General features: G+C 38.4%; 1 pseudogene across 1 annotated transcript; it reads right to left on the bottom strand.

Moving 5' to 3' along the window:
- Positions 1-24,514: 24,514 nt before the first annotated feature.
- LOC308338256 (furin-like) lies at positions 24,515-26,945 on the bottom strand (annotated as a pseudogene). Its single transcript has 2 exons — positions 26,868-26,945; positions 24,515-26,709 (listed from the first exon to the last, which is right to left on the bottom strand). The product of its transcript is annotated as a furin-like (transcript).
- Positions 26,946-27,206: the final 261 nt, after the last annotated feature.

The following is a 27,206-nucleotide window of genomic DNA, read 5'->3' as shown; positions in this document are numbered from 1 at the left end:
TCATGTGTCTTTTGACTTCAATTATGGTGTTTTCTTGATATCATAGGGGAAAGATCTTTTCTTTCATTTCCCTTCTCTTGTTTCCCCATCTGCAATAAAATAGAAAACCAAGGTCTCAGAAAAGGAAAAACAGAATTAGTGAAATTAATAGATCACCATATCCTGTCCATTGCTGGAGGAGGAGAGGGAAATAAGTATTAAATCTGACTAAATGAGGTAAGATAGGACAGAAAAAGATTTTATCTGAAAATCACTAAAAGATCATGGATTCAATTCATGGTTATTTTGGTCAGTGAAAAGGAAGACAACAGAGCATTGATAGGAACAGAAAAAAACAAATGAACAACAACAAGTGAAAAGCAGTCAATAAAGTCTCTACAAATTTCATAAACTGCATTATGTATTAATACATAGAATTAATTACTTCTATGTATTAATACATAGAAGTATCTCAATGAAGTAACACTAAATATTAATAGCTTTCCCTGAATAATCAGAATGCAGGTAACATTTTAGTTACTTTGTCAAATTTTTCAATAAGTGGATTTCAATGGGCTTGCATCAATTAATGATCACAAAAATAAGCACTAGTCATAGTCAAACATAAAACTATAATTCAAAGGGCCCATATGAAATATTAACATGCTAATAATTATATAATTTGTACTAGTCATGTATTTCCATGTGTTTAATAAGAATGTTTTTGAAACTTTAGAATATCAAATTGGCCCATATGATTATAAATATCTTGATTCTTATTTTCACATACTGAAATATAAAATGAACACTACATATGTATTAAAATTCATTTGCTAAATTGTTAGATACATTTCAAGAAGAAAAGGTTTCCTTTCTATATCCAGAATGTACATTATAAAATAACTTACTAATGAAACTTAAACTTATATAATCATATTATCTGTAATACACAATATAAAGCATGCATATGCATATATATGTTATGTAAATTTGGTGAATGTGGAAGATGTGAATCAGTTACCACTGCTGCTAGTTAGGGGTATACTAAATAATATTTATATCTGAAATTATAAAGCCTATATAATATCCAGTGAGAGTAGAAGGATCTGATTACTTAGTATATTAAAAATACAGAAGGAAGTCCATAAATTATTAAATGTAATTATAAAAATTATTTAAAATCTATATTAACATAAATAATCCCACCAAAAAGTGATGGCTTGAATATATTCTTTTTGATAAAGAAGAATTTATAAATTACTTGGTAATATGACTTTGGTACTAATTCTCATCTGAATCTCATAGTTGTCTTAAATGCTGATTAAATTAGCTTATTTTTTTAATAAAGACCAAAGATATGTAACAGTTATAGAAACAGACAGTAAATGGCATGCCAAAGGGGTGCTTAAATTACTACCAGAAGTAACCACCAAACAAATCATGTTCAAATAATTATCTAATAATATAGCGTAGTAGGTGGTAAATTATCTAATAAAGTAAGTAATATAATTCTGTGTTGGAGTTCAAACACAAGTGTTAAAATAACATTTAACATTAAGATTGCAGTAATTTATATAAGATGCTTGGCAGAAGGAGAATGTATTGTGTTGTAACAGAAATTATAGCAGGAATAATCTCATTTGTGTCATTCAGATAGCCTAAACTTGTAGATAGGATATTTGGAAAATGGTAAATTTATATCTGGAAAATTTTATTATAAAGAAGGATGAGAAAGGTAAAGTGTACAGGAGCTAGTTCATCTGTTATTTCAACACATAACAGGGTGCCACATCTAATGAAAATAATTAAAGTCCAAATTTAACATTTTTATTTAACTATAATTTTTATTTGGCCAGTAAGTGGTTTTACAGAATCTTTCTTCCTACTTCTCGGTCTTAAAATAGCTCTACCAGGACCTTTTTATTGAAGTATTTTATCACTCTGTTCTACTGTGGGCATTCCTCAAAGTTTGGTCACAGGCTTCTTCTTTTTCCTACTGTAATTCTATCCCAAATAAACTCAGTAGTTGTATCATCAGAATATCATTCCCACTCTTCCTGAGAAGACCAAATCTCTCCTATCATGTGCTTCCTAACATCATGGACCTCTTCTTTGTAAGCTTAATTGTGGCTGTAATTTCACATCTCTGTGTGGGTTATTTAATGAATACTCATTTCATACAACAAATTTAAATTCCACTAAGGCAGCAACTCTGTTCTTCATATTTCCACCAACAAAAAGCATAATTCCCTGTACATAGTTGAAAATAAAAAATACCTGTTAAAAAATACCCATTAAATGAATGAATAAATATATGAATTAATCTTTTTTTCTTAAGCCCTTCTCTTAGTGATACCTCAATTTTTTGTTTTCCATTTTTAGAGAAGTTATGTTTATTTTCTCTATTTTAATTACCATTTGAAATTGTTTCTCAATATTTTTGTTTTTCAAAGAAGCCTACATATAATAATCATGTACTAACGTTTTGCTTGCACATAATTTGTATTATTCTTATCATTATTATTCAAAACACTCAAGCCAACTTCCCACTGAGAGCAGAGCTAAACTTGGGTCTTAATCTCTAAGACCCTAAGATCAGGACCTGAGCCAAAACCAAGAGTCTATTGCTTAACAGACTGCACCACCCAGGCACCCCCTATATGCTATCATAATAAACATTTTAATCATCATGAAACATAAGAGAGAAAATATATATGTGTGTGTATATAACACACACACATATGTATATATGAATGTATTTACTATTCACTCAAATAGTTCATAACTGGAAATATAGTATGAGTAAATTTTATTGCATGATGGATATTTGGAACATGCTGCTGATATTAGTATTTCTAATTCAATCATGAGATGTCTGTTAATCATATAAATTCTGGGTTTAAAGATTAAGATGAGTGATTAAGAAGAGTACTCTTCTGGAAGTGAATAATATTTCCTAAAGTAAGAAAGAAATCCCTTCCTTGAAACTCACATACTCCTTTGGTTTTATTTTTTATTTTTTAAAGATTTTTTATTTATTTATTTGACAGAGATCACAAGTAGGCAGAGAGGCAGGCAGAGAGAGAGGAAGGGAAGCAGGCTCCCTGCTGAGCAGAGAGCCCAATGTGGGACTCAGTTCCAGGACACTGGGATCATGACCTGAGCCAAAGGCAGAGGCTTTAAGCACTGAGACACCCAGGCTCCCCCTCCTTTGCCTTTTAAAACATAAATGGTTTGTGAGAAAAGTTTAAAAGAAGTCTTTTAGAAAATCTACTTACACTTAGATTTAAAATGCATAAATATTATATAGCCAACGAATTAAATTTATGTTAGGGTCCCCCAATAATGGGTCCGTGATCAAAGGAGCGAGACCAATGCAAAGCAAAGGTCAAGCAAAGCTTTATTTCATGCCAAGCATCGAGAATCAAACTGAATTGTCAGGGCTGTCTCTCTTCCAAGAGGTGATGACAACGATGACCCCGACGACAATGACCCTGACGACGACGACCCTGACTACGCTAGCCCAGCCTCACAGACTAACTTTTATAGAGGTGGTTGAGCCTGGCTTATACACAGGTGTCCAATGGGATTGCAATACACAGGGAAAACTGCACAGTCATGCTAGGTCGGCAATACGGGTGGCCAATTGAATTTCAATTTACCATAGTAAATATATGCGCACCCCACTGATTGGATGTCTCCATCTGGCCTAACCTGTCCTATATCCGAGGTTTGCAAGTAAGTTCCTCTGGCTAACCAGGCTCTTACATTCCCCCCTTTTCTTTGGAAATTAGTCAAATCCTTGACTTTTCAGCCAGTTTTATGTTCTCTTGTTGTAAGGGGTTATATTGAGCATGTAAAACTAACATTTTTATCGCTCTAATTTTCTTTTGTATAGATGACATTAGGGCATTTATAATGCAGAGGGCAAAAAGTAACATTAGTGCACAGTTGGCTGATGAGTTAGCCATTCTCCGTTTTGTATAACCTTTTCATTTTTCCTAATTCCATTTGACTAATTTCCCACCTATACTTTTTGTCTTATGAGGTGCCTCAGAAGCTCTTACACAAACAGGTAACAATAGGAACAACAATGAACTCATAGTCTTTTGAGTCTTAGCTTTAGTCCATGGTCAGCGGGGTCCATCGACTGTGGCTTCCATCTCTGGGGGGCGTCCTCGTTCTTGGCTCATTTGATGTGATCCATGTGAATCCAGGCCCTGATGCCTTCTACTTTTATTGCCGTGGGGGTGGTCAGGATGACAGTAAATGGTCCCTTCCAGCAAGGCTCCAAATTTCCCACTTGATGGCGACAGATCCAAACCAAGTCCCCAGGTTGGTAAGGATGTGGTTCCACCTCCATCTCCATCTCAGTGTGGGCAGTTCGGATCCCTGTGTGGGCTCTTTTTAAGACAGACTGTAATGCCTGCAGTGACTGGGGTACAGACTGATCAGTTATTTCTGCTAGGGCAACCTCTTGTAGCTGAGGGCAGAGCAGGGGGGGTGTGTGTCTCCCAAACATTATTTCAAATGGGGTCACCTTGTTTAAGTAGGGTGTACACCATGCCCTGAGGAGGGTGAAAGGAAGGAGATCCACCCATCCACCGCCAGTCTCCAGAATTAGCTTTGTCAAGGTCTCTTTAAGAGTCCGGTTCATTCTCTCTACTTGCCCAGAACTCTGGGGCTGGTAGGCACAATGTGGTTTCCAATTAGTGCCCATGGCCTTGGCCAATGCCTGTGAGACTGAACTCACAAATGCAGGGCCATTGTCTGACCCAATTGCCAGAGGCAGCCCAAACCTAGGAATTATTTTTTCTAGTAGCTTTTTGGCTACCATTCCTACCATCTCATGTTTGGCAGAAAAAGCCTCTACCCAGCCTGAAAAGGTATCTACAAAAACTAACATATACTTGTGCCCATATTTTCCAGGTTTCATTTCTGTAAAATCTATTTCCCAATAAATTCCTTACCTCTTTCTCTATTCCCTCTTCCCATTCTAGTTCCTCCCACATTAACTGCCTGGCATTGAGCCCATCTATCAACTACATCCTAAACCATAAGCCCTAATTTAGAAACCTGGAACTGCTTGCCTATAAGCTCCTTGAGTTTGTGTGTCCCCAAATGAGTACCCTGATGTATCTGGTCTATTAACTTCTTACCTAGTCATTGAGGAAGAATTATTTTTCCTGCTTTAGTCTTAGCCCAGTCCCCTTCATAGTCCAATTTAGCCCATTTTTGTAAATACTTTAAGTCTTCCTCTGAATAGTTTAGTTTTCCTGATAGGGCTGGAGCTGGGAGTGTAACCAGTTCTCACACTGTTTCTCCGGCTGCCTGCCTTGCGGCTTGATCTACTAATTGGTTTCCTTTTGAAATCAGATCAGTCCCCTTTTGGTGTTCCGGGCAATGTATAATGGCCACCTCTTTTGGGTCCCAAATAGCCTGGAGGAGAGCCAATATTTCTCCTCTGTTTTTAATTCCTTTTCCTTCTGCCATTAATAGGCCCCTTTCTTTATTTTTTTATTTTTTTTTCAATTTTTTATTTATTTTCAGCGTAACAGTATTCATTGTTTTTTCACCACACCCAGTGCTCCATGCAATCTGTGCCCTCCCTAATACCCACCACCTGGTTCCCCCACCCTCCCACCCCGCCCCTTCAAAACCCTCAGGTTGTTTTTCAGAGTCCATAGTCTCTCATGGTTCACCTCCCCTTCCAATTTCCCTCAACTCCCTTCTCCTCTCCATCTACCCTTGTCCTCTATATTATTTGTTATGCTCCACCAATAAGTGAAACCATATGATACTTGACTTTCTCTGTTTGACTTATTTCACTCAGCATAATCTCTTCCAGTCCTGTCCATGTTGCTACAAAAGTTGGGTATTCGTCCTTTCTGATGGAGGCATAATACTCCATAGTGTATATGGACCACATCTTCCTTATCCATTCATCCATTGAAGGGCATCTTGGTTCTTTCCACAGTTTGGCGACCGTGGCTATTGCTGCTATAAACATTGGGCCCCTTTCTTTATAAATAGCCCCATGTATATGGAGAGTAGCAAAGGCGTACCTGCTGTCTGTATAGATGTTGGCGGTTTTACCTTTGGCCATCTGCAGTGCCTTGGTGAGTGCAATCAGCTCCGCTTTTTGTGCTTTTTCTGTGTGGCAGGGCTGCCGTTCAGAGTTGCTACTCAGGGGAAACCACCGCAGCCCCCACATACCTCTTTCCATCAATCAGGTAGCTACTCCCGTCTATGAACAGAGTCATCTCCACATCTGGGAGGGGAATGTCTCTGAGGTCCAGCCGTACTCCTGTGACTTGGGTTAGGACCTCCCCGCAGTCATGTGGGTGGTCAGCCAGCTCCTCTGGCAGCAGCATGGCTGGATTTAGCACCGCCAAGGGTTGGAAGGTCACTCTTGTTTTGTTGAGGAGGAGGGCCTGATACCCCGTCACTTGGGCGTTCGTCATCCCTCAGTCTGGTGGAGTCCGGAGAAGGCCCTCGATAGCGTGGGTGGTGGTCAAGATGAGATTTTGACCCAAAGTCAATTTACTTGCATCCTTGACCAGGAGGGCCGTGGCAACAATTATGCAGAGGCAAGGGGGGAACCCAGCTGCTACGGGATCTAGTTTCTTACTAAGATAGGCTACTGGCCTTTACCAAGGCCCCAGAGTCTGAGTCAAAACTCCTTTGGCCACCCCTGCTTTTTCATCCATATACAAGTGGAAAGGCTTGGTAACATCTGGGATGGCCAGTGCTGGGGCACTCCCTGGCCCAGTGTCCTTTTTCTTTACAGTAAGTGCACTGATCTGAATCTAAGTCTTCCAGCCCGCCTCCTCTGTACTTAGTCTTTTCCTTCCACTTACCATCCCCTACCTGCCTTTCCCCTTTCCATTTACTTCTTTCCCCCTGTCTCCTCCCTGCCTCATGTAATGCCAAAACCTTAACCAGTTTTTTGTCTGTTTTTCATCCTCCTTTGCATCCCTGTTGTTAAACACCTTTTCTGCTATTCCCACTAACTTAGATTCTTCCCTTCAAATCCTTCAATTTTCTGACGTTGGAGACTCATTCTTACCTTGAGTCACCATACTAATTCTGGTTTAGTCCAAGTGCAGCTTTTACTTCTGGAAATTCTTACCCATTTCAGTTCCAGAATTTTAACATATCAAAGACCTGTATTTGTTCTGAAAGTCTCCCATATGAATTTCCTTTAAGGCAGAACTCATCTTACAAGAGAATTAAAACAATTACAAATGACAAAAACTCAGAATAGAGATGGTTAAATATCAAGTGATGACCCTTATCAAAACATTAAAACTAGGAAATGTATAGAACCTCTGGAGTAGTTACAGCATTTACCCAAATGTAACCCAAGGTTTATCATTGATTTAGCAGTACTTCCTGAGTAACTTAGCATATCAAGGAAAAGCCTTATGAGTCAAAGAGATCTCATTTACGATTCTGGGTGGGCAAAGAGAAAACCATTTGCATATTCTTAGAAACATCTCAATCTCTAGTGAAGACTAAATATTAACCATTCGTGAACTGTTGCAACAGTAGTTATGCACAAAACATGTTTACCAACAGATTTCAAAAGCACAAACCTAGTTCCAGCAACCAGCGCTCTAGCATTTTATCCCATTTGACATCTAAGCAAAACTTCAAAGCTTCAGGTTACCAAAGACTCCGAAAGCCACTTTAACAATTACCCAATAAGACCCTGAGACAGACAATCAGCCATCAGTTCAGTCATCTCCTTGCTAACAGATTTCATGTTCCACCTGGGCCCATTCCACTTCAGACACCATGCTTTCCCACCAGCAAGGAGGAGGGGCTAGGCAGTCCACCTGGGGCCAGAGAAGGCAAGAAATTCCCCAAAACAAAGGGAGTTTTTGGCAGCTGCTTGGGAATATTCTTTAAAGTCTCTGTCTTGAATTAGACTAACCTGGTTGGCTCCAGTTAGAGCCCGTAACACATGAAGTGAGTGAGGGAGAAGCCCCACATCCATTATGAGGAACAGAGAGACAAAAGTCACAGTCCCCTTACTCTCTGCTTGCCCCATTCCTTCAAACACAACAAACAACACAACAGACAACAAAAAGACAACAAAAGACAACCACAGACCCAGCGGTCCTTACCCAGAACCTGCCACCGGTGGGGATTTTCTCAGTCCCCGGTAACCACCTAGGGGGACTCGAACCCCCCCCCTGCCGCCTAGGGGGACTTGAAACCCCCCCCACTGCCTAGAGGGACTCTACCCCCCCACCGCCTAGGGGGAATCCAACCCCCAGAGACCGCCTAGGGGGACTCGAACCCCCAGCAGGCCCCTGTTCGCCCAGGGGGACTTGAACCCCCTGACTACCTCGGGGGACTCAAACCCCCTGACCATCTAGGGAGACTTGAACCCCCTGGCAATCTACCAGTGGAGGGAAGGGGAGTACCCACATCCACTCCAGCCCTGGGGAGCATGGCTGCATCCAACTTCTCCCCGGTGGGCCATACCCTGGAACTCCAACCAGACAGATAGGATCCCGTGATCTTACCTCCAGAGGCTTTTTGCAGAAATTCTGATGCTGGCTCAGTTCTTGTCATTTGATCCCAGACAAACCCCCAATGTTAGGGTCCCCCAATAATGGGTCTGTGATCAAAGAAGCAAGACCAATGCAAAGCGAAGGTCAAGCAAAGCTTTATTTTGCACCAAGCATCAAGAATCAAACCGACTGGTCAGGGCTGTCTCACTTCCAAGAGGCGATGATGATGATGATGATCCTGACGACGATGACCCCAACGACAATGACCCCGATGGTGACAACCCCGATGACGCTACCCCAGCCTCACAGACTAACTTTTATAGATGTGGTTGAGCCTGGCTTATACAGAGGTGGCCAATGGGATTGCAATACACAGGGAAAACTGCACAGTCATGCTAGGTCGGCAATACGGGTGGCCAATTGAATTTCAATTTACCATAGTAAATATATGCACGCCTCACTGATTGGATGTCTCCATCTTGCCTGGCCCGCCCCTATATCTGGGGTTTGCAAGTAAGTTCCTCTGGCTAATCAGGCCCTTACAATTTATATATTTGTTTATAAGGTTAATGTGAATTATGTCAATCATTTATTAAAAGTGTACTCTCTGATTGAGGGTCACCTGGGTGGCTCAGTGAGTTAAAGCCCCTCTGCCTTCGGCTCAGGTCATGGTCTTGGGGTCCTGGGATTGAGCCCTGAATCAGGATCTCTGCTCAGCAGGGAGCCTGCTTCCTCCTCTCTCTCTCTGTCTGCCTCTCTGACTACTTGTGATCTGTCTGTCAAATAAATAAATAAAAATCTTTAAAAAAAAAAAAGTGTACTCTCTGAGCTCTTTAGTGAACTTCATTAAGTACTCCAGTTTACTAGAATGGCAAAGAAAAATCTGTAATTATGTATTTTGATGACTTTACCTTGTTCATTTACATCTTTGATGCACATCAGTACCAAACTAATCTGAAGCTATAAAAAATGACAGTAACACTTTAGCAGTTACTCATTAAATTTGAGGACTGCACTCAATTAATTCTTCCTAATGGTGATAATAATCTTTATACTCAAAGGGCACCTGGGTGGTGCAGTCAGCTAAGTGTCCAACTCTTGGTTTTGGCTCAGGTCCTGACTATTGGGCCCTGATTTCAGGGCTGTGAGATTGAGCCCTGCATTGGGCTCCACAATGAGCATGGAGTCTGCTTAAGACTCTCTCCTTCTCTTTCTGCCCCTCCCCCTAAAATAAATAAATCTTTAAGAGATAATAATAATCTCTGAACTCTATCAGTTTTAAAATTTATATCTTATTATACAAGTTTTACATGTTCATAAAAAAAATGAGAAAAAAAAGACCACTCCTGAGGAATGTTTCCACCACCACATAAATTAAAATCATTAGCTATAATTTCACTTGCTCTCATTTTCTCATTTCTGTAAAAAGAGAAAGAATGAGTATATGTTTTTAAGAATCCCTATCACTATTTTACACAGATTTTTTTTTTCAATCTCTGTTTAGTTTAGTTTTGTCGTTTCAGTTTTTTGTTCTTCATTGCTCCAGTCACACATACCTTCTACTGGAATCATTTCCTATTACATGAAATATATCCTCTAAAATTTCCTTTGCTCTGGGTCTCCTGGTAGGGAACTCTCAGCTTTTATTTATTTCAATGTTATTTTATCTCCAAACTTGACAGATAGTGTCACTGGTTTTAGAACTAGCCACATTTTTCCCCAGCAGATTGAAGATACTTTACTGTCTTTGGGCTGTCCGATGTCAGTAATTTAAAGGTAATTGCTTTTGTCTACTATTATATTCTTCTCTTTGATTTTTTATGATCTCAATCAGATGTGTCTAGGGGTATTAATGAAAACTTTGTTGTCTCTGACATACTGTTTTTATGTTTTATTCATTCTTGTTGGTGTGTTTATATTTAAATTTACAGTTAATTAATTGATTCTAATTACTTGGTTGCCTCTACTAGAAAAAAAAAAAGTCCCATATATCTTTTGTTATCATTTTTCATGATTTTTAAGTTCTGCTTGGTTTCTTAGAAGAGTTTAAATCCAGTCAGTTATATCTTTTAATATAAAAATTACAATTAGCCTTGTTTGTTTGCTTCTAAATGAATTGAGGTTCCAAAGACTCCTGAAAAAATGGTTATACTAAATTTTAATTTGAAATGTGAAGGAAGAAACTTAATTTATAATTCAAAATAGAAAAGTATTTCCACAAGATGTAATGAGTTAAATATATTTTATCAGAATTATTTCTGCACTTGTTTTCTTGTACTTCAGAACTTAATGTTAAAATATTTGATTAGTTTGCCTGATGGTTTGAATATCTCCTCTGACATTGCCAACATTTCTGTATGGTTTAATAGATAATCAGCATGTAGAACATTTATATCCCTTTCTGAATCAAAGAAAGACAGCTAGAGAGATAGCATCCTCAGAAGGAAAAGGGAAGAACTGTCCAGAGTATAAAATTCATGCATATCAGTTAAGAATTCACCTTCCAAAAAAAAAAAAAAATCACCTTCCATTTTAATTTTCAGCTCCTCTATTTTAAAGTTCTGAATATATAATGATTAACAGAAAATAATTAACATTTTACTGTGAGCTAACAAAATTACATTTTAAGTTGCATTTGCAATAAATGCAGGACATATGTATAAATTAGCCTTACAATTTTTATAATTATCTTTATGCCTATTGGTATATAGAATGTAGGTTATTTTTGAAAATCATTGTATATCCTAAATTAAATATGTCCCCTGGCATCATTACAATCACTGAGGCATTTATACAAGGAATTCAAAACAGGCTGACCAGTAATCATTCACTTGCCTCCTAGAAGAAGTACTATTTAGTGCCTATTGAGGAATAAAGAAACCCTTACCTATATCATCTATAAATCTTACATAAACCTAAAATATTGTTAGGTTTACATCTGACAAAGCAATAAAGATAATTATTTTGTATAATGTATAACAAAATAAAGACTGAGTTGTAATTTCTTACCACTTTTATATCCCTCTATGACATTTCTTAAAAACTTTTAGAGGATCAAGAATACTTTATTTATAAGAAAAACTGAATATTCCAATCTCATTACTAATGAGTCCCAAGTTACCAGCCAAGGGGCCTTTCTCTTAAGTTTTTTACTTGTCTTTTTTCAACTTGTCTTTATCCATCCATATTTTCTTTTATTTTTAGCTATCTGACATACAGGTAAATAAGTATGTTTTCTATATGTGAGTTTTATGAAATGAACTATGTTTTAAAATTTCTAAATGAAATTAAATCTCACGTGAGTACCCTACCTACTCATCATGGATACTGAAGCATCTGGTTTGGGTAATCTTGGGGCACCCTGCCCTTTTCTACTGCATAGGACGGAACTCAGAGGGATTTATGTTATTCCTAGAAATGGGAAGAGGCCTTAGTACATGGTGATAACCATTGCTTGTCTTTGATGCTTCTGCTACAAAAAAACTTAGTCTTGCCCTCTGTTCTCCACCAATTCTTGACATCTTTTAAAAATGAGATTTGCCCTTCACAGCAGCTTTTTTTTTTTTTAATAACAGGATAATCAGAAATTTTTGTGCTGCTTTTAATGAGGCTGATCTATTCATCATCTGGCTGAAGATCTTCTTTAAATAGGCTTTGGAAATTCAAAGACAGTTCTTCTGGAAATAATAACTGCCTGTACTTTGGAACACCTAGCCTTGATTAGAATGGTTTCAATGGGTGAGAGATGGGGAAAGGAATATTAGATTTTTTTTTTCATTTTCCCCTTGTATATATGTGAGGAGACAAAAATTAACAACTTAATATACTACCCTGTCACATGTTCAAATCATGTTTCAAGGGCCAAGGAGCACAAGTCAATGTTTTACTTTCTTCACCATGAGCAGCTTTCTTCAATATTGGTCCAAAGAACATAGGTGGTTCTCTATAGTCTACTGACTAGTAAATTCCAAGGAAAAAAAATCAATCAAATATAATTTTGTTTACCTATGTTTCACACATTTTAAATGTAAGATGAGGTGTATTTTTGTTGTTAACTGTTGTTGCATTGCACAGCCAATTTATAAAAGTAAATCAATAATAACTGTTAACTATTAGTATGGCATACACTATAACTATAACTAAGAAGGACTTTCCAAACTAAAAGAAAAAAAGATTCCAATGAGAATGCACAGTGGGAATCAGTATGTGCTAGGATAACTTAAAGTGAGAGAGTTTTTTTTTTTTTTCTTTTTTGAGAAGCAGAAGAAAAAGATATGTGTATATCTGATAAATTCTATTGGACTGGCAGTCTCTAGTGTATTGACTAATAAGCTTTATCCAATAGTGAAATTAAAAAAACAAACAAACAATACTTTGTGCAATTTTTTAACAAAACACAGTGAACTTTCTGGTAAACCATTTGATTTTTTTTTTTTTCCTGAGGAAGTGTAAAACGGTGCCTTCTGGGATTTTTTTTTTTTTTTTTAATTTATAAGAGTAGACTCCAAACCTACACTGACATCATTCAGAATCGCACTTATACAGCAAAAATAGATAAAATAACACTATGCTAACACTTGCAGAAGAAAGCACCAGTCTACACTTGTTCAGAAAGCTAATTTCCAAATCCATTTTTCAAAAGATGTTATTGAAAAAAATTTTTATTCGATGAGAAAGTACACGTCTCATGCATTGGTTTTAACACAGATAACCTCCTGCCAATCCAAGGATTTTGCAATTCTCTAACTACCTCCCCTAGAAATTAGATTAAGAATACATACATTATATACATATATATATTTAAGTGTATATATATATATATTTTATTACATAAGACATATATATATTGCAGAAAAAATTAAGAATTAATTGGATTTATGTTCCTAACACCCAAAGGAATAAGGAGTCATAGAAGAAATTAAAGACAGACATGGAAAAATAAAAGAATAATGATTTTCAAATATAGTATAATATAAATGAATATATGTTTAATTTTCAAAACTACTGTGAACTAAATGCTATTATAATCTCCACATTACTTTTGAAGAAACTGAGAGCAAAGATCATATTAGTTTTCTACTTATGCATAATAAATTATCACAATTTTAGTGACTTAAAAACACATTTATTACCTCACTGTCTCTGTAGGTCACAAGCTCCGGCATACTATCTAGCTGATCCCTCTGTTTCATGGTCTCAGTGGCCTGTGAGCCAGGCAGGGCGGCAGTCACATTGGAGGCTCAAATGGGAAAGATCTGCTTATGAGGTCCTTCAGGAGAGGAGAGTTCATTTCCTTGTGGTTGTGAATTGGAAGTTTCAGGTACTTAATAGAGACTGCTTTCAGATCTTAGAGGCCACGTGCAGCTCCTTGCCATGTGACCAATAAATAAATTGTGGTTCTAACATGTCTAGTGTAAAGCATCTATTCAAATGATTATTGGCCTTTCAAGTTTCCTCTTCTTCAAAATGTATATTTTTGTTCACTTTTTTTCAGTTTTATTGGGGAACAATTGACATATGCCACTGTGTAACTTTAAAGCATATACCATAGTGATTTCATTTATATATATTGTGAAAGAATTACCACAATAGCTTCAGCTCACATCTATCACCTCATATAGATAAAATAAAAAGAAAAAACATTTTTTTCCCCTTGTGAGAAGAACTCTTAGGATTTAATCTTAACTTCCTATATCTCTGACAGCAGTGTTAACTATAGTTATGATGTTTTACATTATATCCCTAGTATTTATTTATCTTATTACTGGACGTTTGTACCTTTAGACCATCTTCTTCAATTTCCCCTTCACCCACCCTCCACCTCTGGTAACCACAAATTTGATCTCTCAATAAGTTAATAGGGTTTTAAGCTTCCACACATAAGTGAGATTACACAGTATGTCTTTCTTTAACTTATATCTCTTAGCATAATGCCTTATGTGCTGAATCACATAGTAGTCTTTATTCTTTAATTTTTTTTTTGAGGTTCCTCCATATTGCTTTCCATGGTGGCTGTACCAATTTACAACCCCACCATCAATGCACAGGATTCTCTTTTCCCGCATTTGTGCCAGCATTTGTCATCTCTTGCCTTTTGATGATGGCTGTTTTAATAGGCATGAGGTAATCTCATTGCGGTTTTAATTTGTGTTTCCCTAATTTTTAGTGATATTGAGCTTCTTTTCATGTGCCTATTGGCCTTTCATATATCTTTGCTTCTTTTGCATCTAGCTGTCCAGTTCTCCCAGCACCATTTATTGAAAAGATTGCCTTTTCCCCATTGTATATTCTTGCTTCCTTTGTCATAAATTGACCCTATAAGTTTGGGCTCATTTCTGAGGTCTCTATCCTGTTCCATTGATTTATGTCTCTATTTATTGTGCCAATACCATACTGTTTTGATTACTACAGTTTTGTAATACATCTTAATATCTGGGGTTATGATACCTCCAGCTTTCTTCATTCTCAGTGTTGCTTTTGCTCTTTAGGGTCTTCTGTGGTTTCATACAAACTTTAATTTGTTCAATTTTTACAAAACATGCTGTTGGTATTTTGATAGGCATTGTATATTTCTAAAAGTATCCATTTATTCTAGGTCATCTGATTTGTTACAGTATAATATTCATAGTTTTCTTCTACAACCCTTTGTATTTCTGTGGTGTCAGTTGTTTCTTCTCTTTCATTTTTGATTTTCCTTTTTGGGGTTCCCTTTTTTTCCTTTATGAGTCTGGATAAAGGTGGATCAATTTTGTTTTATCTTTTTAAGAGAAACAGCTCTTGGTTTTATTGATATTTTCCGCTCTATTTTGTCACTTTTTATTTCACTTATTTCTTCTCTGTTCTTTATTATTTCTTTTCTTCCAACTTCAGGCATTGTTTGTCCTTTTTTTTTTTTTAATTTCTTTTAGGTGTAGGGTTATATTTTTTTATTTGAGATTCTATTTTGTATTTTGAGGGAGACCTGTATTGCTATAAATTTCCCTCTCACAGCTGCTGTTGCCATATCCCAAAGATTTTGAACCATTTTGTTTGCCTTTTCATTTATAACCATGTGTTTTTTTTTAATTTTTGCACTTTTTTCTTGTAAATGATTTCAGGTTTCATACCATTTTCGTCAGAAAAGTGTTTGGTATGATTTCAACCTTCTTAAATTTATTGAGACTTGTTTTGTTTCCTTTTGTGGCCACCTGTCCTATGTGCTCTTGAAAAGAACATGTGTTCTATGTTTTTGGATGGAATGTTTGTATATAAGTCCTTCTGGTCTAATGTGTCATTCAAAACCACTGTTTCCTTATTGATTTTTCTGTAGATGACCTATCCACTGATGTAAGTAGGGTGTTAAAATCCCCTATTATTACTGTATTACTGCCAAGTTTTCCCTTTGTATCTGTTAATATTTTATTATATATCAGGTATTCTTATTTTGGGTTTATAAATATTTATAGTTCTATTGGATGGATCTCTCTATCATTATTTAATTCCCTCCCTTGTCTCTTGTTACAGACTGTTTTATTCTCTTTTGACTGATATAAACATTGCTACTTCAGCTTTTTTTTTTTCCACTTTCATTTGCAAGGAAAAGTTTTTTCATAGCTTCACTTTCAGTGTGTCTTTAAGTCTGAAGCAAGTCTCTTGCACATAGTATGTGGTCTTTTTTTTTTTTTTAATCCATTCAGTTATCCTGGTTTTTATTAGAACATGTAGACCACTTAGATTTAAAGTAATTATTGACAGGTGTGTGTTTATTTCCCTTTTGTTAATCGTTTTCTGGTTGTTTTTATAGTTTGTTTTCTGTTGTTTCCTTCTTCCCTAATGATTGATGTTGTTTTTAGTATTATACTTAAATTCTTTTCTCTTTATTTTTTGCATATCTATTAAAGGATTTGGGAATGTAGTTAACAGGAGATTCATATATAACATCCAAAGTATATTTCAGTATGTATTAAGTTGAGGGATGCTTAAGTTCAAACACATTCTAAACATACTACATTCTTATTCTTCCTTCTCCATTTTGTGTATGATTACATATTTTATATATTCTTTATTTTGTAAACCTCTTAATATTTTAGATACAATTGATTTTACTTCTTTTGTCTTGTAACCTTTATATTAGCTTTATAAGTGATTGATCTACCATATTTACCTGTGTTGCTTTTACCTATGAAATTTTTTCTTTCCATACTTTTCTTCTACTTATGGTCTTGTCTAAACAAAGAAATTGTTTTAACATTTCTTGTATGGCTTGTTTAGTGGTAATGAGCTCCTTTAACTTTTGTTTATCTGGGAAACTTTATCTCTTTTTCAATTCTATATGATACCCTTGCCGGATAAAGAATTCTTGGTTGTTGTTTTTTTTGTTGTTTGTTTATTTTTTTCCCTTTCCTTACTTCCAAAATATGGTGCCACATCCTTCTGGCACATAGGTTGAGGGAGGAATATAAACAGTGGTACTCAATAGCACCTCTGCTCCCATAGAGAGTACTAGCAGTCATCCCACAGTTTGGCAGATGTTCAAGAGTTACTGAACGGCTTTCCTTCACTTTAAGTCTGCTTCCACCTTTAAAACAAATTTTATGTGTGTGTGTGTGTGTGTATTTTTTTTTTTGCCTGTGCCCCAGGACAGGTGAATTTGCTTGTATGCACCTCAGTACTCTCCTTCCTTATTGCAGTTCACATTGTGAAGTGTGGTGTTCTTTTTTTTTTTTTTTTTTTTTTTAAGATTTTAGTTATTTATTTGACAGAGAGATCACAAGTAGGCAGAGAGACAGGCAGGAGGGGGGGAAGCAGGCTCCCCACTGAGCAGAGAACCAGATGTGGGACTTGATCCCAGGACCTGAGATCATGACCCGAGCCAAAGGCAGAGGCTTTAACCCACTGAGCCACCCAGGCGCCCGTGGTGTTCTTATTATTACTGTGTCTCCATCTCTTCTGATGTTTTCTGTGCTGTGTCTCTACCCACTGTTAGGCAGAAGATGTTCAATCTGCCCTCAATTCTTCTTCAGGAAGAATTGCTTTATGTAGGTGTAGATTCAGTGTCTGTGGTAGTGGGTGAGTTTAGGGTCTTCCTATGCTGCCATATTGTTCCTGGGCTCTGCTTCTCCTCTTAATGCAGGCCTTTATTGCTATTATCTGTCCTCTTAAAATTGCTTTTGTTGCATGCCATCATTGCTGGTATGCTATGTTTCCATTTTTGTTCATGTCAGGAAACGTATTTCTCCTTTAATTTCTTATTTCATAAGTGTTGTTGAATCACCATGTGTTTGTGAATTTTCCTGTTTTCCTTTTATTGATTTCTGGTTTTGTGCCATTGTGGTCAGAGAAGATACTTGGTATGATTTCAGTCCTCTTGACTTTGCATATACTTGTTTTGTGGCCTAACGTGTGATATATTCTAGCAAATGTTCTATGTGCACTTGAGAAGAATGAGTTTTGCTGTTGTTGGATGAAATGTTCTGTACATGTCTGTTAGGTCTATCAGTCCTACAGTGTTTTTCAAGTTCACTGTTTCCTTATTGATTTCCTGTCTGGATGATCTATCCATATCGTAAGTGGGATATTAAAGTCCCCAACTATTATTATATTACTTATTTCTTCCTTGTAGCTCTGTTTTTGATTTAAATATTTAGGTGCTGTGATATTGAGTACATAAATATTTAGTTCTATCTTCCTAATGTATTGATCTCTTTATCATTATGTCATGACATTGTGTTTCCTTTTTTTACCCAATTTTAGTTTAAATCTATTTTGTCTAAGTATAACTAACCCTGTATTTTGGGGGGAGGGGAATTACCATTTGCTTGAAATGACATTTGAATCCCTTCACTCTCATTCCAGGTGTGTCATTAAGGCTAGTGTGTTATTGTTAGGTAATGTATTATTGAACATTGCTTTTTGCTTGTTTGTTTGTTTGTTTTTAAATCCATTTAGCCATTCTATGTATTTCATTGGAGAATTTAATCTGTTTACATTTAAAGTAAGTGATTGATAAGTAAGAACTTACCATTGCCATTATGTTAATTTTTCTATTTGTTTTATAAGTTTACTTTTCTTGTTTCTTATCCTGCTTCTTATTCATGTTTTGATGTCTTTTGGTACCAATATTCTTTGACCTCTTTATCATGTTCTTTTGTTTAATAGTTACAGATTTTTTCCCTGTGCTTATACTATGAAGCTTACATAAAATATCTTAAAATTATAATTTCCTATTTTTAGCTGATAACTTTTATAGAATTGCTAAATTTTATACTTTTACTTCTCCCTCATATTTTAGATTATTGCTTTGACAACTTATATATTTTTATATTGTGTAACTAATAACAGATTATTACAATTATGGTTATTTTTACAATATTCATTATTTTTAAGGTACAGTTGTCAATGAATTGTGTACCACCATTATCAAATTATATAATCTTGTACTATATGTATTTACCATTACCAGTGACTTTTATGCTACCTTTTTTATGTTTTTAGGAAGCTAATTAGCATTCTTTTACTTCAACCCAAAGAACTTTTTTTAGCTTATCTTGTAAGGTAGGTCTAGTGGTAATGAACTCCCTCAGATTTTGTTTATTTGCAAAAGTCTTTATTTCTCCTTCATTTCTAAAGAACAGCTTCTCTGGATATAGTATTCTTTGTTGGAGATATTTTTTCCAATATTTTTAATATTTTTAATCATCCCATTCTTTTCTGCCCTGAGGTGTTTCTGTTAAGAAGTCTGCCAATAATTTATGGGGGTTCTCACATATGTAACTTTTTTATTCTCCTGCTGTTTTTAAATTTGTTTGATTTTTGACAATGTAATAACACTATATCTTAGTGTAGCCCAATTTAGGTTAACCTGTTTGGGGACTTGGGGCCTTAAAGGTCTGTATATCCATTTCTCTACCCAGGTTTAAGAAGTTTTTAGCCATTAATGGCTTAAACATAATTTCGCAATGTCCCTTTCATCTTCTCTTCTCCTTCTGGAATTCCTATAATGTGAATAATGTTTCTTTGCATTGTGTTCTGTGATTCTCCTTGGCTTTCATAACTCTTTCTTTATGCCTTTAGTCTCTTTTTCTTTTCTTTTTTTTTTTTTTTTTTTGCTCCTTGGAGTAGATTTTTTTTTAAATTTTCTATCCTTCAGGTCACTGGCATTTTGTTTGTTTGTTTTTATTTTTATTTGTTTTTTCCTGCATGGCCAAGTCCGCTTTTGAAACTCTATTGAATTGTTTAGCTTAATTACTATATTTTTCAATTTTAGGATTTCTGTGTGTGTGTGTGTGTGTGTGTTTACAGCTTCTACTGCTTTGTTGAACTTCTCATATCATTCATGTAGTATTCTAATTTCATTTAGTTGTTTGTGTTTCCTTGTAGTTCACTAAGCTTCTTCAAGATGATTATTCTGCATTCAAACAGTTGATCTTCATTTCTTTTAGATCAATTTTAGAATTTTATTAGTTTCCTTTGGTGGTATCATATATACCTGGCTTTTGTTTTATACTTTACATTTGTGTCTGCTCATTTGAGTCATCAAGTTTCTCCTCCACATATTTTAGGTTTGCTGAAAAGATAGAGACAGATCTTTCCCAGCCAGCTCATATCTGCATATCTGTGGATAGGTGGGGACTATTATTACTCTCTATTTTGGAAGGAGGCAACTGTTTAAGATTCAGGTCAAGGATGGGTGGGTATGCCACTGGCTGAAAACAGTTAGATGTGTTCGTTCCCTACTCAAGTGAGGCTGTAGCATGGTCTATAAAGTTGTGTGGATTTTCTGGTCAGACTTACTATGTAGTTGGCACTAGGTACTATATTCAGTAGTGAATGGAGATATGAGTTAGCTTTCCTACCCCGTCAGTGACTCAGGGCCTGAATGCATTGTTGGGAGACCCATATCACATAAGAACGTACACTGAATTTGCTGGTTAGTTGAGGCCACTAGTTTTGTCCTATAGATAAGGACAGCCATGAACTGTGCATTCTGTTCATGTACCAATGTAGGCAGAGCTGTTGGATTGGCTACACAGCATCCCTTTTGCTCCAGTTAGTTTCCCTGGTCTGGCAGGCTAGAGGCTATATTAAGCAATGGGTAGGGCTCCAAATTAGTTTCCTGCCCAGACAGTGAGAGCAGCAGTTATAAAGCCATTAAAGTTCTTTGTTTGTTACCTTAACTCAAGCTGACCCATGCCGCAAATTTCCTGGCCAAACAGGTTCACTGCTTTGCTCTGCAAACTACTGGCTTACCTGCCCTTCTCTTGGCACAAGTGTCACTAACCAACACAGTTTCCAGGTGTCCCCACCAGCCCTTCTGGTCAGACTGGACTGGGAGCCATAGCAGCTTGGGCTGTGTCTTAGCATTTCTCCCACTCCCCTAAACAAGGCAATGAACAATTTCTTCATTACTATGTGTGGTGACTTTAGATTCCACATATAAGTGAGATCATGCATTATTTGTCTTTTGCGGCCAGTCTTACCTACTTAACATACTGCCATCAAGATTCATCTATCTTGTTGCAAATAGAAAATTTCCTTTTTTTTTTTAATGTTAGAATAATATTTCTGTGTGTGTGTGTAAAATACAGATCAGCAGGCATAGAATGTTTGGTTATGGCATTTTGGTTACACAAGTGGCATCAACAGCAGCAGGTACAATAGTATTACAAAGTGAAGGGTTTATTAATGCCCTTATAACTGAGTTATGGGACAATCTGGAATGTGGAAGAGATGATGTTAGAGTAATCCATTCCACATCTACTCCAGGGCATCCTATTGACTGAAACCATTGAAAGTCTTTCCTAGGATTGGTGAACAACCATACCTCTTTGGTCTGTGTCCCAGTCATCTTCTACATGCTGCCAAATAATTTACCATGTTTACAACATCAGCATTAAGACAATGACCAAACCACTTTCTGAGGAAAAGTTTCTATTTTATTTTTTCTGCTTTCTAACAAGTTTTTCATGGACAATAAATTTATTTCATTGTAAAAAAAATACACATTTCTTTTATCCATTCATCCATCAATACACATTTAGGTTTTCTCCATGTCTTAGCTATTTTATATAATGCTGTAATGAACATGAAGGTGTGGATATCTTTTCCAGATACTGTTTTCATTTCCTTCAGGCATATATACCAAATTGACATTGTTACATCATATGGAGTTCTGTTTTAATTTTTTGAAGAATCTCTATATGGTTTTCCATAGTGGCTATAGTAATTTACATTTCCACCAACAGTGAATAAGAGTCCCCTTTTTATGCATCCTCCCCAGTATTTTCCATCTTATCTTTTTGATGACAGCCATTTTCCAGATGTAAGGTAACATTGCATACTTCGATTTGCTCATCCTGGATGATTAGTAATGTCGAACATCTTTTCATGTACCAGTGGTCACTTGCGTGACTTCTTTGAAAAATGCCTATTCAGTGTCTCTGCCCATTTTTAAATCAGGTTGTTTCTTCCCTCCTCCTCCTCCTCCCCCCCTTCCCTTCCTTCTCCTGAGTTATATGAGTTACTTATATTTTGAATACAAATCCCTTATCAGATATATAATTTGCAGATATTTTCTCCCATTCTAAGTTGCCTTTTCATTTTGTTGGTTTCCTTTGCTATGCAGATTTTTTTTTTTTTTTTTAAGTTTAAGGTAGGCTCACTTGTTTATTTTTGCTTTTAGTGTCAAATCTTAAAAAATCATTACCAGGCTGATGTCAAAGATCTTATTCCTCTTTGACTTGATTTTTGTATGTGGTATAAAATAGATACCCAGTTTCATTCTTTTGTATGTGTTGTCCAGTTTTCCCAACACCATTTATTAAGGAGACTGTTCTTTACTCATGGTATGTTCTTGGGTATTATGTCATAAATTAATTGACCACATATGTGAGTTTGTTCTATTCTTATCCATTGATCTATATGTCTGTTTTTGTGCCAGCACCATACTATTTTGATTACGATGGCTTTGTAAGATAGTTTGAACTCAGAAAGCCTGATGCCTCTACCTGATTTCTTTTACTTGCCTAATTGCTCTGGCTAGGACTTCCAGTACCATGTTGACAAGAAGTGGTGAGAGTGGACACCCTGGTCTTGTTCCTAGTCTTAGAGGAAAAACTTTTAGTTTTTTACTCTTAACAATGTTTACTGGGGGCTTCTCATATATGTCTTTTATTATGTTGAGGTATGTTCCTTCTATATTTAATTTGTTGAGAGTTTTGATCTCTGAATTTGGTTTGCTAATGTTTTGTTGAGGATTTTTAGATCTATAATCATTAAGAATATTGGCCTACAATTTTCTTTTTCATGATGGTGTTGTGTGGTTCTGATATCAGGGTAATACTGGCTTCATAAAGTGTTTCCTTTTCTGTTTTTTGCTTTTTTGGTTTGCATAGTCAGCACATTTTAATCACTTTAAAACCTCTAACGTTATCTCATGCTTATTAAATAAAACCAACAATGCTGGGCTTGTTTAAATTATAAGAAAGAAAGAAAGAAAGAAAGAAAGAAAGAAAGAAAGAAAAAAAGAAAGAAAAGAAAAGAAAAGAAAAGAAAAGAAAAGAAAAGAAAAGAAAAGAAAAGAAAAGAAAAGAAAAGAAAAGAAAAGAAAAGAAAGGGAAAGGGAAGGGGAAGGGGAGGGGGAAGGGGAAGGGGAAGGGAGAAAAACAAAACTTACTGGGCACCAACCCAATCTTATAAAATCAGCCAGGCTCGCCCCAAGGATGGGGTGGGGGAATGCGAGAGGAGAGGACACCCCTGAGCAGGTGGCTGGGTGCCAGAATGGACTATGGGAGATAAAGAAAAGGGGCTCCCAGATGGAAGGGAAGGGTACTGATTGTGTTAATGGGAGGGATGCAAAAGGCACATCAGAAGAGGGGGATTTAAGAGGCAAAAAGGTCAATGCTTTCTCTATCTGGGCAGTGTTGGAGGGGGCTCACTGCCACTAGCTGCTCACCCCCGGCGCTTGGAGAACAGGTCCCTATGAGCCTGATGAGCCCATCTGAAAAACGAATGATAGACTGTCCCTTCCCACTGTGATCCCCTATTCAAGGGTGCACCTGGCTTGCCTGCCTGACACTTCAGGACTTGGGACTCAGCTACTCCTCACTACTCAGCAACATGCTGTACACACACATACCTCAGGGCTGGGGTACTGGGGGGAACAACAAAATGGACAGTGGATGTGGGAAGGTCGGTGGCCTATCTCCTACCCCCATCAAAATACAAAAGAAAAGGGGCACCTGGGTGGCTCAGTCTGTTAAGTATCTGACTTTTGATTTCCACTCAGGTCATGATCTCAGGGTCCTGGGATTAAGCCCTGCATCAGGCTCTGTGCTCAGTGGGATGTGTTCTTGAGATTCCTTCTTCCTCTGCCTCTCCCCCTGCTTGCTCTCTATCTCTCTCTAAAATAAATAAATCTTTTAAAAATATTTAAAAAATAAGCATCAAAAGTGAAATAATCACAAAGTGGAAATACATCCTCAAATAACTCCTGTGATCCTCACACTGTCCCTCCTTGCTACCCACCCAGGGGCTCTGGGACTGTGAATGCCACCCAGGCAGTCCTGGGCTCAGAAAACAGGGACTTGGACCATGGCAGGAGGGAAAAGGGCCCAAGAAAGAAGGCTGGTCAGGACACGAGCATGGGGCTTGGTTGGGCCAGTAAAGTTCAGCAGGCAGGCAGGTAGACAAAGGGACAAATGTTCACATGCATACACATGTGTACCCTGGAAGCACCTGCTTTGCCTTGTCCTTCTTTTCATCACTGCTTCCTCCTAAGGCTCACCAGACATGTGGTGCAGGATTGGGGATACTAAAGACCTTGGAGAGGTAGCCCTTCTCCTTCAAAATCCTCCTAGGCTAGCCTCTGCTGCCTGGATGGGGCCATTACTGCTTTATAGAGAGAGAAAGGGCAAGAGCCTATAGTCCAAGTCAGGAATCCTGAAAGACAAGGCTTGACCCTTTTCACTCCTCAGGGAAATCCTGCGGTGCCTGGACCTTGGAAAGCTGCCTTAAATGTTCCACTTCTTTCTCTATATGGAGGGGATCCTGGAAGATGGAGTGAGGCCCTCCCCCTTCCCCCAGCTGCTCCTGGGGCCTCCTCTCAGGCAGTCAGGCAGTCCAAGGGTAGGATGACAAGAAGTCTGTGCCCATCTTCCTCCCAGCTGGGGTCCAAACCCAGTCCAAAGATAAAATTTTACATATATATATGAATTAAAAATGCTCAAAGGAGGGGGATGGGCAGGCAGCAGGTGCTCATGGTCTATGAGAAAGGTGGTTCTCTCACCTTGGCCCTCATCCTCTTTTGAGTCAGATGCACACTTTTCCTGCCATACTTCAGATGAGGGAAACCCCTTGTAGGAGATGAGGCTACAGTCCAGTGTACACCTTCACACTCTAAAAGCTAAAGCTCGAGTGCCCCTGTAGGACCAGGAATATAGTGAAGAAAACCAACATGAGGAAGGCACAGTTGAGGCCGGCCACTACCTCAGGCTACTTGCCTTTAGCTGGGACTCCACCTCCACCTCTGGGGGCAGCTGCTGCTAGGGGATTCAAGGCTGCTCTGGTTCTGCTTGGAGCACATCTGCTCCATAGGGTTTAAGGAGGCATGCCAGGGGTAATTGGGGCAGTCTGTGGGGGTCATCCCTGGGATGTGGCACACAAAGTGTGGCAGGGGGCACAGACGCTGGCCCAAATGATCACCATGTCATTCTCAGTGCTATAGTGTGTACCAATGACTTGGGGATTGAAGTCTGATGAGCAATGCTGGACACAGCTCTTCAGGTGCACACCACACTAGCATGGCTAGAAGTGAGGGTCTTGTCATTGCTGTTCTCAGGAGGTATGTGTAGGCCCTCAGAGCTGTGACACACAGCACAAGGGTGAACTTAATGTCCCAAAGTTGTCTTTGCTGGTATTTTCAGTCTCCAGGACCCACTGCCCCAAGGGTTCCTCATTCCAGGAATGGTTTTGAAGACCCAGTTATTAAGCCCATCTGTAGAATAATTGTCTGACCTGGCAGCCAGAAAGGTGGAGCAGGTGCCTATGGGGCTGACCAGGTGGATGGCCAGCTTGCTATGATGATTTTAAGACAGGGTAAGGTGGGACTGTGCATACTCCAGTTGTGTGATATGACTGAGCTCTTCCAGACAGGCAGTCACAGTATTTTGCACTTCTACTTTCTTCCTGATGTCCTTGGCCTAGTGTAGATATCCCTGATGCACTTTCTTTGGGGAACCACGGTCATCCAGTTCTAGGCCAGGGCCACCATAGCACCTGTGTCCAACAGCCTATAGCCCTAGCTCACTTTTTGTCCAAACCATTGGTGAACTGTCATTAACAATGAGGTAGGCTAGCTTTGAGGTCTCACCAGGCAGCATTCTTTTTGTCTTCAAGGTGAGAGTGATGGTGCCAGATGCCAATGGGGCAGAGGCCTAGGTGACCATGTGAGACTCTGTGCACTTCTGCTGCAAGTCCCTAGTCACTATCTACTCCTTGCTCTGGTTGCCACTGCTATAATCTGTGGCTGGTGAGGATAATGGGCCTTGCTGCACCAGAGCACATTGCTAAGCTTTGTCATGCTGCTGATGGACAGCATGTAGATGCTGTTGATACAGATGTCACAGTTAGAGCTGTCGTGCACCTAGCCCCCATTTCCTGAGGCCTAAAGATGGAGTCCATCATTTGTGGCCCTTTCTCCCCACGAGGAGAAAGACCTCCTCAGCAAGGTACACAGACCTATCCATGGTCTTGCTGTCATCCCCAGGACCCCAGCTAGCACTGTAGATGTGGATGTGTTTGGGGCTCAGGCCTAGGTAACATGCTTCTACCATGTCTGTCACCTCACTGTCTAAGATGTGCATCCCTCCAATGCAGGCATTGTAGACCACACCTAAGCCACAGACACCATTGTGGGTCACCTCAGCCTCCTGGCCTACACACGTTGTGCCGAGGCAGGGGTTCGGGGTCCTGGTCATCAACATTGAAGGTGGCCCCAGGATCATAATGCCTTGCAAGTCTGGGTGATTCTTCTCAATGCCATCATCCAGAATTGAGACCACAATGCCATACTCCTATAGCTGTGAGCCCAGGCCTCCTTCATGTTGAGGTCCCACTGGTGATGGCAGACAGCTACCACTGCTGGAGAAACAGTATCCCTGGGTTCCTGGTACACATCCCTTTGGTCTAATGCTTTGCCACCTGCTGCTGCATCCACTGTAGGCTCCCTCTAGAGGCCACTGTGCTGCTGGTGGTGAGGCAACAGGGACTGCTTTGTCATCTCTCCATGCCAGAAGTGGTAGTAGTTGCTGAGATCTGGCCCAGGATGAGGAAGTCATGGTTGTGTGCCAGGCTGTCAGCTACAACTGGGCCTTCTGGAATGCTCACCCAGGTGTTGGTGTAGATCTTTGTGCCAAGGGCATGGCTGCCAGCAGGACTGAGGCACCTGCTGCTGCTACCACCCATAGCAAACAGGCCCTCAGCTCCATGGTCTTCCCTTGCCAGAGAGCAATGTCATCACTGGGAGGCTGGGCAAGTGGTTTCTACCCAGCCAGCTACCAGCACAGTTTGGCCTGGCCTGGGGCTCCAGCTCCATATCGCACTCCTCTTCAATTTTTGTAAGAGTTTTAAAAGAATTGGTGTTAATTCTTTTATAAAAGTATGATGGAATTTCCCAGAGAGGCCTCTGGTCCTGCAGTTGTCTTTGTTGAGAGTTTTTTGATTACA

Source organism: Martes martes (genome assembly GCF_963455335.1).
Source record: "Martes martes genome assembly, chromosome: 2".
Taxonomy (NCBI): domain Eukaryota; kingdom Metazoa; phylum Chordata; class Mammalia; order Carnivora; family Mustelidae; genus Martes; species Martes martes.
The sequence above is the reverse complement of the archived record's forward strand: the minus strand, read 5'-3'. Positions and strand labels throughout refer to the sequence as shown.